Source organism: Amblyomma mixtum, chromosome 1 (assembly GCF_055824585.1).
Source record: "Amblyomma mixtum isolate Tamu chromosome 1, ASM5582458v1, whole genome shotgun sequence".
In the NCBI taxonomy this organism is placed as follows: domain Eukaryota; kingdom Metazoa; phylum Arthropoda; class Arachnida; order Ixodida; family Ixodidae; genus Amblyomma; species Amblyomma mixtum.
The window spans coordinates 184,704,058-184,720,092 of NC_143012.1; the positions used below are offsets into that span (position 1 = coordinate 184,704,058).

The 16,035-nt window shown below is 47.1% G+C and overlaps 1 long non-coding RNA gene across 1 annotated transcript; it reads left to right on the forward strand.

The window, feature by feature from the left end:
• The first annotated feature begins 1,352 nt into the window (after positions 1–1,352).
• LOC149370194 (uncharacterized) lies at positions 1,353–8,693 on the forward strand. Its single transcript, XR_016285606.1, has 3 exons — positions 1,353–1,646; positions 2,890–2,997; positions 8,567–8,693. It is a non-coding gene; the product is annotated as an uncharacterized LOC149370194 (long non-coding RNA).
• Positions 8,694–16,035: the final 7,342 nt, after the last annotated feature.

The following is a 16,035-nucleotide window of genomic DNA, read 5'->3' on the forward strand; positions in this document are numbered from 1 at the left end:
GTCCAGAAGCATACATAATGCTGCAGAATCCTATAGCAAGAAAATTTCTTTTAGTTGACAGATGGCTATGTCTGGTCACAAAGTCAATACCAAGTAAGGCGCATATCCTAACCTGCAATTACATGAAGCTGCACGTGCTTCATAGGCTGTAACTCCGCCAATAACTGCTACATATTTCCCACCTCTAGCACGAGGGCGGATTCAATATACAGCATGGAAACAGCAGTTTTGTTGCTTTAGCTTCTTTACTATGCTGTTTAGGCAAGAGACGAGTTGAAATATTTGCATGGGCAGTTCTCGATTGAAGTAACGTAAAAAACATCCGCACTTCTTTCTGCTGAAGCGACTGGTGGACCACTTTTGCATGTCGCATATCGTATGACTTGCTAAGGGTCCAGACTGACACACGCACTTCGTCAAACCTTCACAGAAAACACTCTTCGCTTTTGCTATAAGCTCCGGCCACAGGCAGTAAGTGTCCCGTCACCGTTCACATCGCAAAAGAAGGCAGCGCTCGCAGGCGGTCAGTTTGAGCTGACAGCGACAGGCGTTGCAGGCACACCGCCGACTAAGTTTCCAAGGAAGCCACACTGTAGAAGGGCGCCGTCTTGTAATCGAAACACACCACAGAAACAATGGCCACTGTCGCTGCTTATGAGCCAGGCATTTTTGCAACGAAGTTAGCAGAGCAATAGGCCGAAAGGTTCGACTCATCAAACGACGGCACCGCACTGCTGACCTCATTATCGTTGTCGACCAGACATCCATAACACATATGCCCCGACGGATCGCTTAATTGGGAGCTGCTACTACTCTTGGATGAGAGCGCGCCCACCGGCAGCACACACCGGTAATCCTTCTTCTTTTGCGATTCCAGCACAGTAACAGCGGCGCACAAGACCGCCCAGCAGCAGCACGAGAAAACAAGCGAAGCTCACGGCGGTGATCTCAGAAACCATGCAGCATGTCGGATAGGCTTTGGATTTGACGCGCTAGACCATGCCCACTCACGCACGCACGCACGCACGCACGCATGTACCGACACGCATATTCATGCGTCCACGCGTCACAAATATCTCAAGTTTTTAATGCTAATATGTGCACAAGAACTTAATTATTTTTGTAACGAAAGTTTCCTTTGGTTTTAATCCTTTGCTATCGCACTGCCCAAAAGCATAGAGCCCGAAAGAGACGACCTGGAGGAATGCCTGGAGGCGATGCCTTTCTAAACGGGCCGAAGGAAGCCGGAACTGGCCGAAGCGCTAGCCAACGAACGCAGCGTCTGGGAAGGGACAGCATGGCGGACAGCGTTGCTACGTTTGTCGTGGTTAGAACCATGTTAGAACACTATATCGTGGTCCTCCTTTGTGGTGCCGAGGGCGTGAACCATCGCTGGCATGAGCATTTGTCACTCTTCCGATATGTGATGTGCCGACAGCAGTGAAATTCGCTGGTGCGATGTACGAAAACGTGGTAAGGTGCTGAGTAAACCTGTGTTTATAGCGTGCGTCAGCGGGCTCGACGGCTAGCGCGTCGTCCTTTGCGCGCCTTCACTGGAAACGCTATGCTGACGGCGGGGCTCATTTCCTCCATGGCGGAGCAGCTGGTGGGAGACCACTACCCGGGTGACATCTCGCATCTTGGGGGTAAGTTAATTTTCTTCGAACCTGTTCATTATTTCAAAGCCTTTGCGCACAACTGGCCACGTCAACACAGCTAGTACAGAGACGCGAAGACGCAGTGCCTATCGCGGCAGCACGCAGCGCTGAAAGGTTGTTTGCTGGCGGCACACGGGCATGAATGCGCGTGTAGTGTCAGTGGTCACACGGTCATGGTCAGTATGCCATGCAAATATGCACAGCTGATCCGATCGCGGGGTGCACGATATCGGCGCCGTACTGCCGCCGTACTGCCATTCATCTCTCGCCGAGAATGGAATATGTGCCCGCGAATAGATCTTCGGCCCGGGCTTTACATTCTCGCCGCATGTTACGCTGTAATTGAAGTAACAGCGCTCGAGCAGTATAACTACGTAGACTGCGATTCAGCTGTATGCGTTAGGATTGAGCTTCCTCCTCTTTCACTTGTATTTCACTTGTACTTTTATAAATTGTGTATTTAAGGTACGAAGCTCCGTATGATCCAGCTGCGTTCGTACTTATAGCCGAGCCAGTGTAGTCGAGCCTTGAATAGCAGAACGGTGAGATAAAAACAAATTGCTCTGAAGTTTTTCGCCTCTATTTTGGCATTCGCTTTTTCATACTTTGGCTCGGAGCTGAAATGGTACAAACAACTGCAAAATGCACACAGGTGCCCTAGCTCCATTTGGCCTAAATCCCGAAGTTGCAGTGAAATTTAAGGGTAATTGAGCCTTTAATATGTACGAAGAATAAACTTAATTGTTTCATGATTATAACCAATGGCGCAAATAAATCTGACTTTGACTTAAATATGCTGAGGTACCTCTCCAATACCTTATTTGATGTTAAAGGAAAAAGTGTGGTTTTTCTGCAATTGGCACTATTAATTCATCATACCTGTGAGAATGTGAAATCAGTGCTAATCATGCCAGATTTCAAATTGAGGGACGCATGCAGAATTTGAAGCAAACCAGCCTTCTACTGAAAATATCGTTCTGCTGTGGTCTGTTCTTTTGAATGGTGGCATGTATTGTAGAAACGATGCTGGATATCGATATGCAAGTGATGTCTCGTATGACTGCCTTGGTTATGAATTTCTTGTTGCCTGGCCCACTTCGAAATGTGGTTAAACAGTCGTGTTCCATTCTGCGACCGGCTCCTTTTTGTGCCTTGCATTTTGCCATACATGCTTGATTCTAGTCCATTTTTTGCACTGTGCTGCTGTTAAATGTGTCTTTTTACCTTGCAGCAATCTCCACATAGCTTTACCAGCAATGCCTCTTCCAAGCTCTCCAGTATAGCTGTGCCAGCCTTTCACTTGGTGCTAGGATGCCCAGCAAGCAAGCAGGCTTTTGAGGTAAGCACTGAAGACATCTTCCGACACAAGTAGCTTTTATTTTCCTAGTCCACTGCTACTTGTGTGACCCCTCGTTATGTTGATTTTTGCAAGTTAGGTTGCCTATTAAGGGCTCTCTTTTGTTTTTCACCTGGTGCTGTGGCCTGCTGCATTGGTGTTCGGCTACTGAGCCCAAAGACGCGGGATTGAATTGTGGTGGCTTCGTTTCGACAATGCGAAATGCATATTTGCTCGTGTGTTATGCAATGTCAGTGCATGTTAAGGAATCTTTGGTGGTCGAAATTTATGCACAGCCCTCCTCTATGAATGGAGCTATTGTTCAACTTTGAGGCGTTAAAGGGACACTGATGGCAAGCTGAAGTTGACCTGTGATGATGAAGTTCCGCATCCTAACCACAAAGACGACACTTTTTCTGAAAGTGGAGCTTTATAAGCCAGAGAAAGCAAAACATACAATTGTCATCAGCACCGGCTGATATCGGAAATAAATTGCGATGCACTGACTCCGTTTTTTTTTGGCACAGATTCCAGAGGCTAGGCTGAACTGCCATTCACCTCAGAACGGTTATCATGGAGTCCTTTGTGTAGACTTCATGAGTTCAAATCGAGTGTCGGGAAAATTTTTAAATGTAATTTTTGCGCCAATCATTGTGTTGATGGCCTTTGCGCTGCTGTTAAAACCCGGGATAGCAGTATGGTATCCCATAAAACTAGGTTCAGGACTTGCAGGAAGTGGTTTATCACATTCCGCTAGCTTGTGCAAGAAACTACTTCAGGGATATGTGCAGGTGTCTTTAATGTGTTCCTGAGTGAGCACTAACTCGTTAGGGGGAAGGCAGCTTCTAATCTGGCACTACAGTGCCAATGTCGTGAGTGTAAATCATAAGATGACCCATCAGTGTGTACGCCTGATTTCTGTGACACTTCAGTGGTGTATAGAAGTGGTAAACAAATCTGTAAGGTATTTGATGCATATCTCCAAGGCAACGGCTGTATGAGTAGCGAAGCCATTAGTCAATCTTCAACGGAAAGAATTTTCTCTTTTAGATGACGTGCTTGTATATCAGTGACAGTTATTTGTTGTCCTGCCTTTCGCTGGTGTGGGTCATGTGTGTGCGCATCTTCATGCGAGCCTTCTTTTCCTTCACAAAAAATTCAATTGATAGTCCAACCTGTTTTCTTCTCTTTTCCTGTGTTGCATCTTTTGGCTGGTTTTAAATCTGTAACTGAGCTCAGACCGTGATAATAACAGCCGGAAAACAGGGCTACTGAATGTGAGCTTGGCATACATGCGTACTGTATGTGTGAAAGTGCAGTTTACAATATTCAGAAATGCTTGATAGCCTTACAAGAATCTAAAATTTTGTTGGAATTCCTATTTGTTCTCTGTTCAAGTGTCGAGAGTTTTTCCGCTTCATCGTGTGATTAGAGCCACTTTGGTACTTAAGTTGAAATCTTTTCTTTAGCCTGCATGTTTCTCACTTTTGGGACAGAAATGTGGAGGCTAATTAAAAGAGTTCAGCTTAAAAGAGTATAGACACCTAATCTTGGTGGCATGTTTTCTTCTCTATAATGCTGCGGAAGACACTACTATGCATGAATCACCATCTGGTATTCGCGTGAGACTGCTAAATAATTTATAATCAACTTTTTCTGCCATCCTGTTTCGGTGAACAATTTGACTATGGCTATGACATCAAAGAGAGGTTATAGGTCACGTGAGGCGTGGAAAAACTGCACTTATAATCGCTGCTTCATCATTTTAATTCGCTACAGCGCTGACACCAGCATTCCTTAAGAGCCAGAAGTACCAATTGTATTGCAGTTTTTCATGCCTCACATGACCAATAACCTCGCTTTGACGTCACAGCCATCATTCAGCTGTCGAAACCGAAACAAATACAGCAGGAGAAAGAAATTTGATTATAAATTATTTAGTGGTCATAGGAGGATGCCATGTGGTAATTCATGTATAATACTTTATGCCTTATTACAAAGAAAAAAACACGTGCCAAACGATAAGGACAGCAAAGTGAGCTATGGAAAGAAAAATGATAAGTCTAACATTAAGAGACCAAAAGGGGGCGGAGTGGGTGAGGGAACAAACGTGGGTTAATGACATGCTACTTGAAATTAAGAGGAAGAAATGGGCCTGGGCGGGACTTGTAATGGGAAGACAACATAACCGCTGGTCCTTAAGGGTAATGGAGTGGATTCCAAAAGAATGCAAGCATAGCAGGGGGCGGCAGAAACTTAGATGGGCGGATGAGGTTAAGAAGTGTACGGGGATATGGTGGCCACACCTAGCAAAGGACAGGGTTAATGTGGAGACATGGGTGAGTCCTTTGCCCTGCAGTGGGCCTAGTCAGGCTGAGGATGATGGTATGTGTCGCACCTGCTGCTTCGTGCTATCAGCTGGCCCATGCTTGGCCGACCAGACTAGCCAAATTTGTGATGTGGGTTCTCTATTGCACTTGCATTTGTGTACACAGAGGACTTGGATGGTAGCAGGCGATCCTGTGCATGTGTTCACGCCACAGCACACATGACCCACACTGAAAGCTTCTCTGCCTTTAGTAAGACAGCTGCATCAGTCTGGGGCATAACGTATCCCATTGCTAGAGTATGAGTAAATTGCTCTCGAATTTTAATCTCGTATCAGGTAGCATAGCGCAAAAGAAGGCTAGCACGGCTGCCTAATATTCTCTTGGGCAGCTGTGTTGGATTTTCAGTGCCTGTTAGTGTAATCTGTGAAAGTTCACTGTAAACCATTCGTTTCGATGTAAATTAGGAAGTCCTTAGAGCCCTGTACTTTTTAATGATAATAACAAGGTAATGCAGTAATTCAATTGTACCTGTTCTCTTTCAACACAGTAAAGTGCTGCTGGGTCGAGTTCACAGTTTTACTTTGTAGGTGTGCTCAGGCTGTCATCATCTGCAGCAGCAGCAGCCTGACTACACGCACTGCAGGGCAAAACCTCTCCCATGTCTCTCCAATTAACCCTGTCCTCTGCCAATTGTGGCCACCGTATCCCCGCAAACTTCTTAATCTCATCCGCCCACCTAATTTTCTGCCGCCCCCTGCTACATTTACCTTCTCATGGAATCCACTCTGTTACCCTCAAGGACCAGCGGTTGTCTTGCCTTTGCCTTACATTCCCTGCCCGAGCCCATTTCTTCCTTTTGATTTCAAATAGGATTTCATTAACCCGCATTTTTTCCCTCACCCACTCCGCCCGCTTCCGGTCTCTTAACGTTACACCTATCATTTTTCTTTCCATAGCTCGCTGCGTTGTCCTTGAATTAAGCTGAACCCTCATTGTTAGCCTCCACATTTCTGCCCCATAGGTGAGTACCAGTAAGATACAACTGTGTTAGACTTTTCTCTTGGGGGATATTGGCAACTGGCTTTCACGATCTGAGAGAACCTGCCATATGCGCTCCACCTCGTTCTTATTCTTCTAGTTATTTCCCTCTCATGATCCGGATCAGCGGTCACTACCTGCACTAAGTATACATATCCTCTTACTACTTCTAGCACCTCGCTACCAATTGTGAACTGCTGTTCCCTTGCTAGACTGTTGAGCATTACTTTGGTTTTCTGCGTGTTCATTTCTAGCCCCACAATTCTGCTCTGCCTGTCTAACTCATTCATCATGCTTTGCAGTTCATATCCTGAGTGGCTTAGCCAGGCAATGCCATCAGGGAATCTCAAATTACTTAGGTATTCTCCAGTAACTCTTCTCCCCAACTGTTCCCATTTCAGGCCCCGGAATACCTCCTGTAAACAGGCAGTGAATAGCATTGGTGAAATCGTGTCTCCCTGCCTGACACCTTGCCTTATTGGAATTTTATTGCTGACCTTATGCAGAACTATGGTAGCTGTGCAGTCGTTATAAATATCTTCCAATATTTTCACATAACACTCTTCTACACCCTGATTCCACAATGCCTGCATGACAGCTGTGGTTACACCGAGTCAATTGCTGTCTGGTAGTCAATGAAGGCTATATATTGGGGTTGGTTGTATTCTGCCCATTTCTCTATCACCTGATTGATTGCATGAATGTGGTCTCTTGTTGAGTATCCTTTATGAAAGCCTGCCTGATCATTTGATTGATTGAATTCGAAGGTTGTCCTGAGTCTATTAGTGATTACCTTAGTAAATACCTTGTAGACAATGGATAGTAAGCTGATCGGTCTGTAAATCTTCAAGTCCTTGACATCTTCTTTCTTATGAATTAAAATAATGTTCGCATTCTTTCAAGCTCCTGATACGCTCGTGGTCACGAGGCAAGCGTATGCAGGGTGGCTAGTTTCTCTAGCATAATCTCTCCTCCATCCTTCAACAAATCTGCTGTTACCTGATCCTCACCAGCTGCTTTACCCCTTTGCATTGCTCCTGAGGCTTTCTTTACTTCCTCCCTCGTTACTGGCGGGTGTCCCATTGCTGTGCTCTACTGCCTCTCTCTGTAACGTTGTGATACTGTAGAGATTTGTGTAGAACTCTTCGGCTACTTTAACTATCTTATCCATATTGCTTATGACATTGCCCTCTTTGTCTTTTAGCGCATACATCTGGTTTTTACCAGTGATTAGTTTTCTCTTCACTGATTTTAGGCTACCTCCATGCTTTAGAGCATGCTAGGTTTTCTCCATGTTAAACTTTCTTATGTTGGCTACCTTGCACTTATAATTAACTTCGATAGCTCTCCTAGTCCTATTCTATCTCTGAAGTTAGACGTCCTCATGCTTTGGCGTTTCTTCATCAGATCTTTCGTCTCCTGAGATAGCTTGCAGGTATCCTCTCGAATGATCTGACCACATACTTCTGCAGCACGCTGCAATGAATTTAAATATGTATTTAAAGATAACAGTTAAGGTGGGAGATTGAGCTTTGAGATTTGCACTTCAACTCGGGAGTTATGCCGCTGCTACACAGAATACTTGATCGCCGTAGAGATATTTCATCATCTCGCACCAAACTGCTGTGGAGCCACTGTCACAGTTGATAATTTTGCTGGGAAGCTGTTGTAGCACTCACGCAGTTTTGAAAAGGTGGTATTCATTGTTTTTGTGCTATTGGCAACAGTGATAATACGCTTGCTGCAGTGTTTTGTGGCCAGCCTTCTTTTTTTTCAGTGAAATAAGTTGTACATTTCATGTTGAGTATTCTTTCAGCGATTAAATTGCTTTGATTTTATTCCTTAGTGTAAGTTGCGAGTGCTCCATGTCTGAGTGCAAATTTCAAAATCTTGATAGATGTCCACACTGTTCTAGGGACTCTGTGGCTATTGGAAATGCCCATTTAGCTGCATTCAAGTGTCACTGAGTTGATGGCAATTTGAAAGCCTTCAAAATGCCTGTGTGACACGGTTATTAGATTTTGTGCAGGTTTGATGCTGAGCAGCCTGCGTGCTTGAGTCGGGTTTTCCAATGTCTGTATTTCAAACCTGATACTTTTCGAAATCATCATTAGTTCAGTAATGGAACTACTTGTGCCCTTTTCTGGAATTTCCAGAAAACAAATTAACTGAATTTTTTTGCATATACTGCTACCTTTTTGCAGGTGCTGCATAGTGAGAACCTGGATCAAGACGCCAACCTGCTGGACTTGGAGAAGCTGAAGAAATTGTTTAGCCACTGTGTGGCACCCGTCATGAGGGATGTGGCATTAATAAAGCCAGTTAAGGTGACCTTATCTATGTCCTTTTGCAAGCATGCTACACACATGAGAGCCATCCCACGAAGCACCATTGCTGCAAAGCTTGTTATCTCACAACATGCATGCTGAATGAGGCAGTGACAGACAGGTGAGGAGGCCTTTAGGTAGGGCATTGGCGTAACTTGTTGAGCAGTGATGTAGGAGCCTTGCAGCCATGCAAGGTATTATCGGTATCATGATGGTAACTCCATTTGACACTGTCTAGTGCTCTGTGAGCCAGACAAGGCTCTTGAACATTCTGGGACTCACCCTTGGCTCTCGGACATTCTGGAAGCCCCACCCGGCTTGCGCATATCACGCGAGGATGTCTCCTGCTGTACGAGCCTTACGCGGCTTGCGCACTTTATGTGACAGATGTCTCGCTTTTGCGAGCTTGCTCGGCTTGCGCAAATTGTGTGAAATATGTCTCGTGTTCTGCGACCTCGCTCAATCGTCACAATGTGCGTGGCAATAAACACGCAAAGATAGGCACGCAGAATCCACGTTCAGTATTTTCAATAGGGTGTGCCGTGTTTTTTCTGCATTACGATTTGTATATAGAACAGATCAAGCCAACAACATAATTTTATGTATGCTTCTCACGCGTCTTCACAAATATTTGGGTTGAAAGCCTTCTAGGAAGCGTCCAGTTCCCCATATTCTCGCATATGAGTCCAACCATTTAAGAGCGACCTTCGCTTTCGTCTTTTCTTCCCTGCTGCTCGTCTCGTTTACAGTATGTTGCCAGCTATATCATATTAATGAGTAATCTTACACCTAGTTCTCGTCTGTCGGCTAATACACGATAGCGGATCCCTCTTGTAACTCAAACAATACTGCAAGGCTAGCCTCACTGGACAAGGTTCTCAGCAGCGTTTCCCATAGCGAGCACAAAGTAGCTGGTCAAAGCTAGCCACCCAGCCTTGGCATGGCCGGCAATGTGGGGACGGGAGCTGGGCTGGTGCAAGGCAGGATATATCCAGGGTAAGTAAACGGCCATGAAGCTTCACATGTTTCTCTGCCTAGTTCGACTTATCTTTTTTGCTCTGATCTCCCGTGCTGAAAGGTCTTCGTTTTGTATAAATTTTTGCTAATTGAGGTATAGTTGATTGTCTCAAAAGGCTTCATTTTATGTTGTGTTTTGTTGTGTTGGGTTTAGTAGCGCATAAGCATCTAAGGCTATCATGCGCCAAGCTTCGTTGTAGGACGATTGCAATTCATTATCGTCATGCATGATCTGCATCCAATTTTAGACCGCAGCTATTAGGCGGCCGTTTCTGCGTTTCGCGGCGTCGCCGTTGCCCGTTGTAACCAGCAGTGGACACCCTTGAAGCTACGAAAGCAATGAAGCGGAAGCTTGGAAAGGAGAAAGTAAAAGTGCAACCTCCTCCCCGCCTTAGCAACCGGCGCGCCAGTGGGGGGTGCAGCTGTGCATAGCAATCGTGACGTCACACAGCAGCAGTAGAACCAGCGCGCGTCGGCGGTGGCAGGTACACCACCGCGCTTTCGCCAGACGTCTCGTTGCAGTCGAGTGAGTGAGACGTACGGCTCCGAAGCGGCCCCGTGATTCCGTGCCAAGCAGTTCGAGGCAGCGGCAGTGGTCTTCGGTATTTTTTGAGAAAACTAAAGGCGCAGTATCTGTCTCCCACAGCTGCGAAACCTATAAAGCGGTGGCTTGGAAAGCAGAAGGTAAAATTTGTAAATTGGTTTTTCAGGAAAGGAATTGCGCAGTATCTGTCTCACACATCTCGGTGGACACCTGAACCAGAGGTGGGGGTGAAAACATTTATTCAGAAGGGACAGGAGGTATGTTTGGATCAGCCCGTGAGGGACCGATCCTTACAAACACTAGGTGGAGGTCCCTAGTTTGGGACCCCAGTGGCGGTGGCCGCCGCCCGGGCGCGCCCGACTAAGGCTTGTCGGGCCTGTAAGTCGTGACAGCCGAGCAGTGTCGCCTCCCAGTCGTCCCGAGTTGGGTTGAGGATGGGGGGAATGGCCGGGTTGGAGGGGCAGGCCTACACCATGTGATAGGTGTCCGGAGACACCGTACTACAGTGCAGGCAGTTGCCGCTAAAGGAGAGGTCGAAATCTTTTAGTGCTGCCGGGCACGGCAATGTATTGGTGAAGAGGCGGAGAAGGAGCCGCTCATTCGCCTTCTTGAGGCCTTTACATGAGCTAGGGTAAAGGCTATGGCTATCTTGATAGTAGGTTGTGATATCTCTGAACGTATAGACCGGATTAAAATCGGGTTCCTGATCAGGTGGGGAGGAGAAAACAGCCCGGTGAGAGAGCACGCCGGCGGCTGCGTCTGCTGCCTCGTTTCCTGCCAGCCCCTGATGAGCAGGGGCCCATATACGGTAACGGTGTGCGGGGTCCGTATCCAGTATGCAATTTTGGTATATTCGATAGGCTAGGGAGGGAGTGCAGCCTTGTTCGACGTTCCGACAGGCCCCTCGCGAGACGGTGATTATGTATTTTGAATCGGCATGTGAGGCCGTGAGGGCAATCGCGACCTCTTCTGCTTGTGTTGCACTGCGGGCTCTGGAAGTGAGGCCGTTAACTGTGCTGCTGTTGTAAACTACCGCTGCCGTTTACCATCAAAAGGAAATCACATAACTGCCCACTTGGAGCTGTGGACCCCTCAATCGTGCTTTAAGCTACGTGATGGTAGTGAAAGATGTGCGCTGCATGAATTGGCATTGACAATGTTGTGCCAGAACTGCACTATGACTCTATTGTTGGCACAAGTGCTCAGTTTAAACCTCTCCCAAAGAACATACAACGTTGTTGTTTCTTGTCAGGCTCCGCACTGACTGCTCATTAGCGGTAGCCGTAAAAATTATAACCCGGAAGGGCCCCATCACCTGGTTGCTCCTTCTGTCGGATGGATGGCCCATGGAGCACCTATAATGTTTCTGGCACTCCCTGGCTTAATGAACCCGTGTAAACAGCTGCAGTCTTCTTCGAATTTAGGAAAACTCAAACATCCACTACATCTTTCTACCCCGTCCCAATTCATTTCACAGCCCTCCGGTGCTTGCCTGAGCCTCTTGACACAACGAGGGTATAATTGGTACCCTAAGAGGACAAAGAACCACTCCCATGCGAAGCCGCTTCTGCGTTGTAACAAACCCTGTGGAGTATGTCTCAATTCTCTCCGCAGGCCGGGCATGCCTTTCTTCGGTATTGGGCGGGCCAGATATTATTGTGTCGAGCTAAGTTTGGTATTGTGCGGGCTTGCTTGTTTCGCCATATAGTGGCTTCCTGACGAGTGATGTATTTGTAAGAGGCTGTGTATTTCTTCGACTAAGGTGGTAGTAGTTAATAATTTCACTGTATGTTAGTGGAGGAGAAGGTTCAGAGGAGAATGGTGACGGGGCTCGGAATGTATGGCCGCGAGCTGTCCTGTCAGCCGCCTCATTGCCATCTATGCTTTCGTGGGCAGGGACCCGCAGAATACTGTGACGGGTGCGCGTACCGGGAGTGTGATTCCTCATGATGTGGGCGGCCGCTTGTCAGAGGTCCCCATTGAGGTGCGCCTTGCAGGCTTCCTGCGAGTCGCTCATGATTGAAGCCATTTACTTGGTGTGAGCATGCGTAATGGCAGGCGCGATTGCGACTTCCTCAGCGCCCACTACGCTGTTTCGGCTTTGAACCGTGGCGCTGGCTATCTCCCCTCCAAGGCCGGTTGTGACGGTTGCTGCCGCAGCCGACCGACCTTGGTGGAGGCTGGCGTCAGTGTAAAGGATATTTGCTTTGCGGCGTATGACCTTATGTTATATTTGCTTGGTTCGGGCCTTTCGTCGTGCACCACGGTGTATGGGATCCAGATTGGATGGAATTGGTAGGACATGATACTCTCCGCGGGTGGCCAAGGGTAGCCTGGTCAATGGTGCGTAAACGTTTTCTGTGTGGGGCTGACGTCCTAGACGCTGAAGTGTCCTGATGCCTGTACAGCTGAGGCACAAGCGGCGTTCTTGAGCAGTTATGAGGGCTTCCTTGTGCTCTGCATAGGTACCGAAGGCCAGTGGTCGTCCAGACCGTGACGTCGTCGGCGTAGAGCGCATGACAAATGATAGGCTGGTCGGCGAGCAGGCGTGCGAGGGAGATCATGGCAGCGTTGAACAGCAGTGGCAAGATTATCGAACCCTGCGGGGTGCCTTTGCGCGGGGAGGGCCGACATCCTCCACATGGTTTGCATCGTCCCCGAGCAACGTAAAGCGTACCGTTCACAGGAACTCAGCCATGAGCAGTGGGAGGCGAAGCTGGCTCACACGAAGCTCCCCTTTCAGCGCCAGGTGATCGGTCAGGCCTGGAGGGCCGTATTCCCGGACTTGGGGAACCACCCGCGTAATTACTCTATATTAACAAAGCTTATTCTCACTCTCTCTCTGTCTCCCTACGTTGTAGCGAGCACTATATTTGAAAAGGTCGCAGCATCCTAGAGCACGGCCGACAGCGCAAGTGATTGTGTTTCCATGACATCGATATGCACTGGCTGCAGTCAACTCGGCGGAGTTCCGCTTGAGGGCAAGATATCAGAAAAAATATCTGCCTTTCCCGTAACCGAGAGTAGAGTAAGCATGAAATGTTTACGGGCATAACACATTGGCTGTAGATGGTACTAGTCAAAATCTTGAAATAGGTCTAGTGTTCAACGCACCACACAACACTCTCCTTGTTGCGTCGAAGCGATCGCCTGCAATAGTGCGGGCTTAGGTAGGCAGCCGCGAACCGTGCCAGCCTTGTCGCTTTCGGGGCGGCCGCATAATCATGGCGTTGTCGGCAGGGGCGAGCAGTCTTCTGCTGTGACGTATCACTCGCAAAGCGATCGCTTTCCGCAAGACGCTTCCTACCTCTCCTTTCATCAGGCTCCATTGCTCGGCTTAAGCAGCTGTGACGGTGGCGGCATTTAAATGCAGGACGATGCAGAAGCGTACGCGGACACGACGAGACGCAGGCCTGACAAGAATGTATATGCAGCGCGTTCGAATGCTCCGCGAGCGTGTATACATCTGCCTGCCAAAGGGGCAAACGTCATGAGCTGAAGGCCCAGCGGCCGGTCTTTTACATGCGTCAGTGTGGGACCGCGGCGCCATCCTTGGGGACGGCGCGGAAGCAGTTTTTCCGCCCAAAGCCCTTCTCGCCTTGGGGCTCCCTTCTTGCTCTAAGCGGCCCTCTCGTTAAAGCTCGTACGGTGACCGGATGCTCTCGTTTCAGCTCCCGGATGTGTGCAATTCAGTGCCCGGATGAGTGGAATTTAGTGCCCGGATGTTGGCTCTCTGTCTCAGCATGACGTCACCACACTGCCGACAACGGGAGCTAAAAGCATTTCATGCTTAATAAATCTTTTTTAACTTTCCTCGAGAGTAGCATAACATTTGTGACGGCACATGACGTAGTAGTTTCTTTTTCTCTCACTTTAACATAATTATAAAGACCTTCTTTTATAGAATGCTGTTACGTGCGAAGGAGCTTAGTACGGACGGGATCGATTCAGATTTTCGATGTCAGCAGTTGGGCCGCTGCTATATGGACCCGTGATCATCATCTTCAGCATGTTCCGAGCGCTTAAAGCTGTTTTCAGCTGTTACATTTCTCACTTGGACAGCCTAAACCACGGAGCCAGATATGTAGTCCGGCGAGAGTGGCAGGGCTTCAAGCGGGAGAAGTTAGACAGCTCGGTTTTTGTCCAAGAACGAGCAGTTACTGTGAGGCCTGTAATCCTGTAAATCCTGTCGCTCACTCTGGAAACGACCACATAAAACCCATTGCAGTGCGCTGGTTGTCTCTTATGCACTCCGCGCCACGTCAGAGGCCGCACAAGCAGACCACTCGCAGTGAGCGTATTTGACAAGCCAGGACGCTAATCCTAGCGTCTCTGGAGGAGTTCTTAAGAAGGGCTCGCCCGTAGGCTGTCGCCTGTCGACCTGTTTCCGCCGTGCGCAGGATCCCCGCGATGGTAGGGAGGTAAACGGTTCAAATATGTCAAAGTTGTGTCTAGGGATAGCAACGTCGACAGTGGTACGGGACAAAGAAGGGGCAGTAAGTGGTCGTTTCATTGCTTACGGCGTTTAAAGCTTAGGTGATGAAAGAAAGTATGGTGTCACAGTTCTTGTGACCCGAAGTCACATACATCAAAAAATGCTTGCTGAAATGACGTTCATGCGTTCGGTCAAACCATTTCATCTTTGACTAATAAGGCATTGACTGTTTTAAAGTTAACGTGCACAAATACGCAGGACCACCTGCACGACATCCGCAGTTAGCGGACAGCCTCGCTCACTTTAACTCACGGTTGCACAGGGCGTAAAATGACTTCAGGGAGTATAAACAGCAACACTTGGCATGCAGTAATAGTCGTCATTTCCGGGCCGTGTAAGGGCTGTATCGTTGAGAATACACCCCTTTGAGGAGCTGGGCGTTTATTTTCTACCACTAATAACAACTGACCGGCTGACATATTCAGCTGGTTTTTGACATATGACTCGATCTTTTTTTTTAAGTTTATTTCCCATCTAACACTACAGATGGAGGAATCGTAGAAAAAAGCTGCCCTTTTGCAGCTTTAGGAGTCTACAATCCTAGTTATTGACAGGAAGGCAACACAAGAGTTTATACAATTTTAAAAAACAAGCACATCAAGGAAGCACCAGAGAATACACGAAACAGCAATATGTATACATAATGAAACTTAAACCATGTTATTCAAAAGCAAATTATGTAGTTCACGACGAGAAAAAGAAAACAAATCGAGGTTAATGTGGATATACCTATTTAGAAGAGATGGAAGAGTGTACTGAAGGCATTGTCTACCAAGATTTAGTCGAGGTGTTCGCACTGTCCATTCTTCGCCACGTCTTGTTGGATAGACTGATTCTTTTTTCCTTAGTTCTGATAAATGTTGAAGATTTGTTACATTTTTCCTGATTTCTGTTTTAAAAGTAACACTTAGGCGATATTTATAAAGATTATGTGCTTTAATAACTGTGGAATGACAAAAGAAAGCTGTACTTGGATGTCGGAACGGTAAATTTTATGTATTTCGGAGATATCTTTTTTGCATTAAATGAATAGGTTCAAGGTTAGTGAATGCTTTAGTGCCCCACACTAACTGGCAATAGTTTAAATGCGAGTTGAATATTGAATTGTATATCAGCATCTTAGTTTTTGTGGGAAGCATGTATCTTAGACGGCCTGTAACACCAATGATTTGAGCAATTTTTTTCAAGATATAATTGACATGATAATCCCATGACATACTGGCAGAAAATATAACCCCGAGGCATTTAAACTGCTCAACAATTTCTACAGCCCGCGAGTTTGATATAATA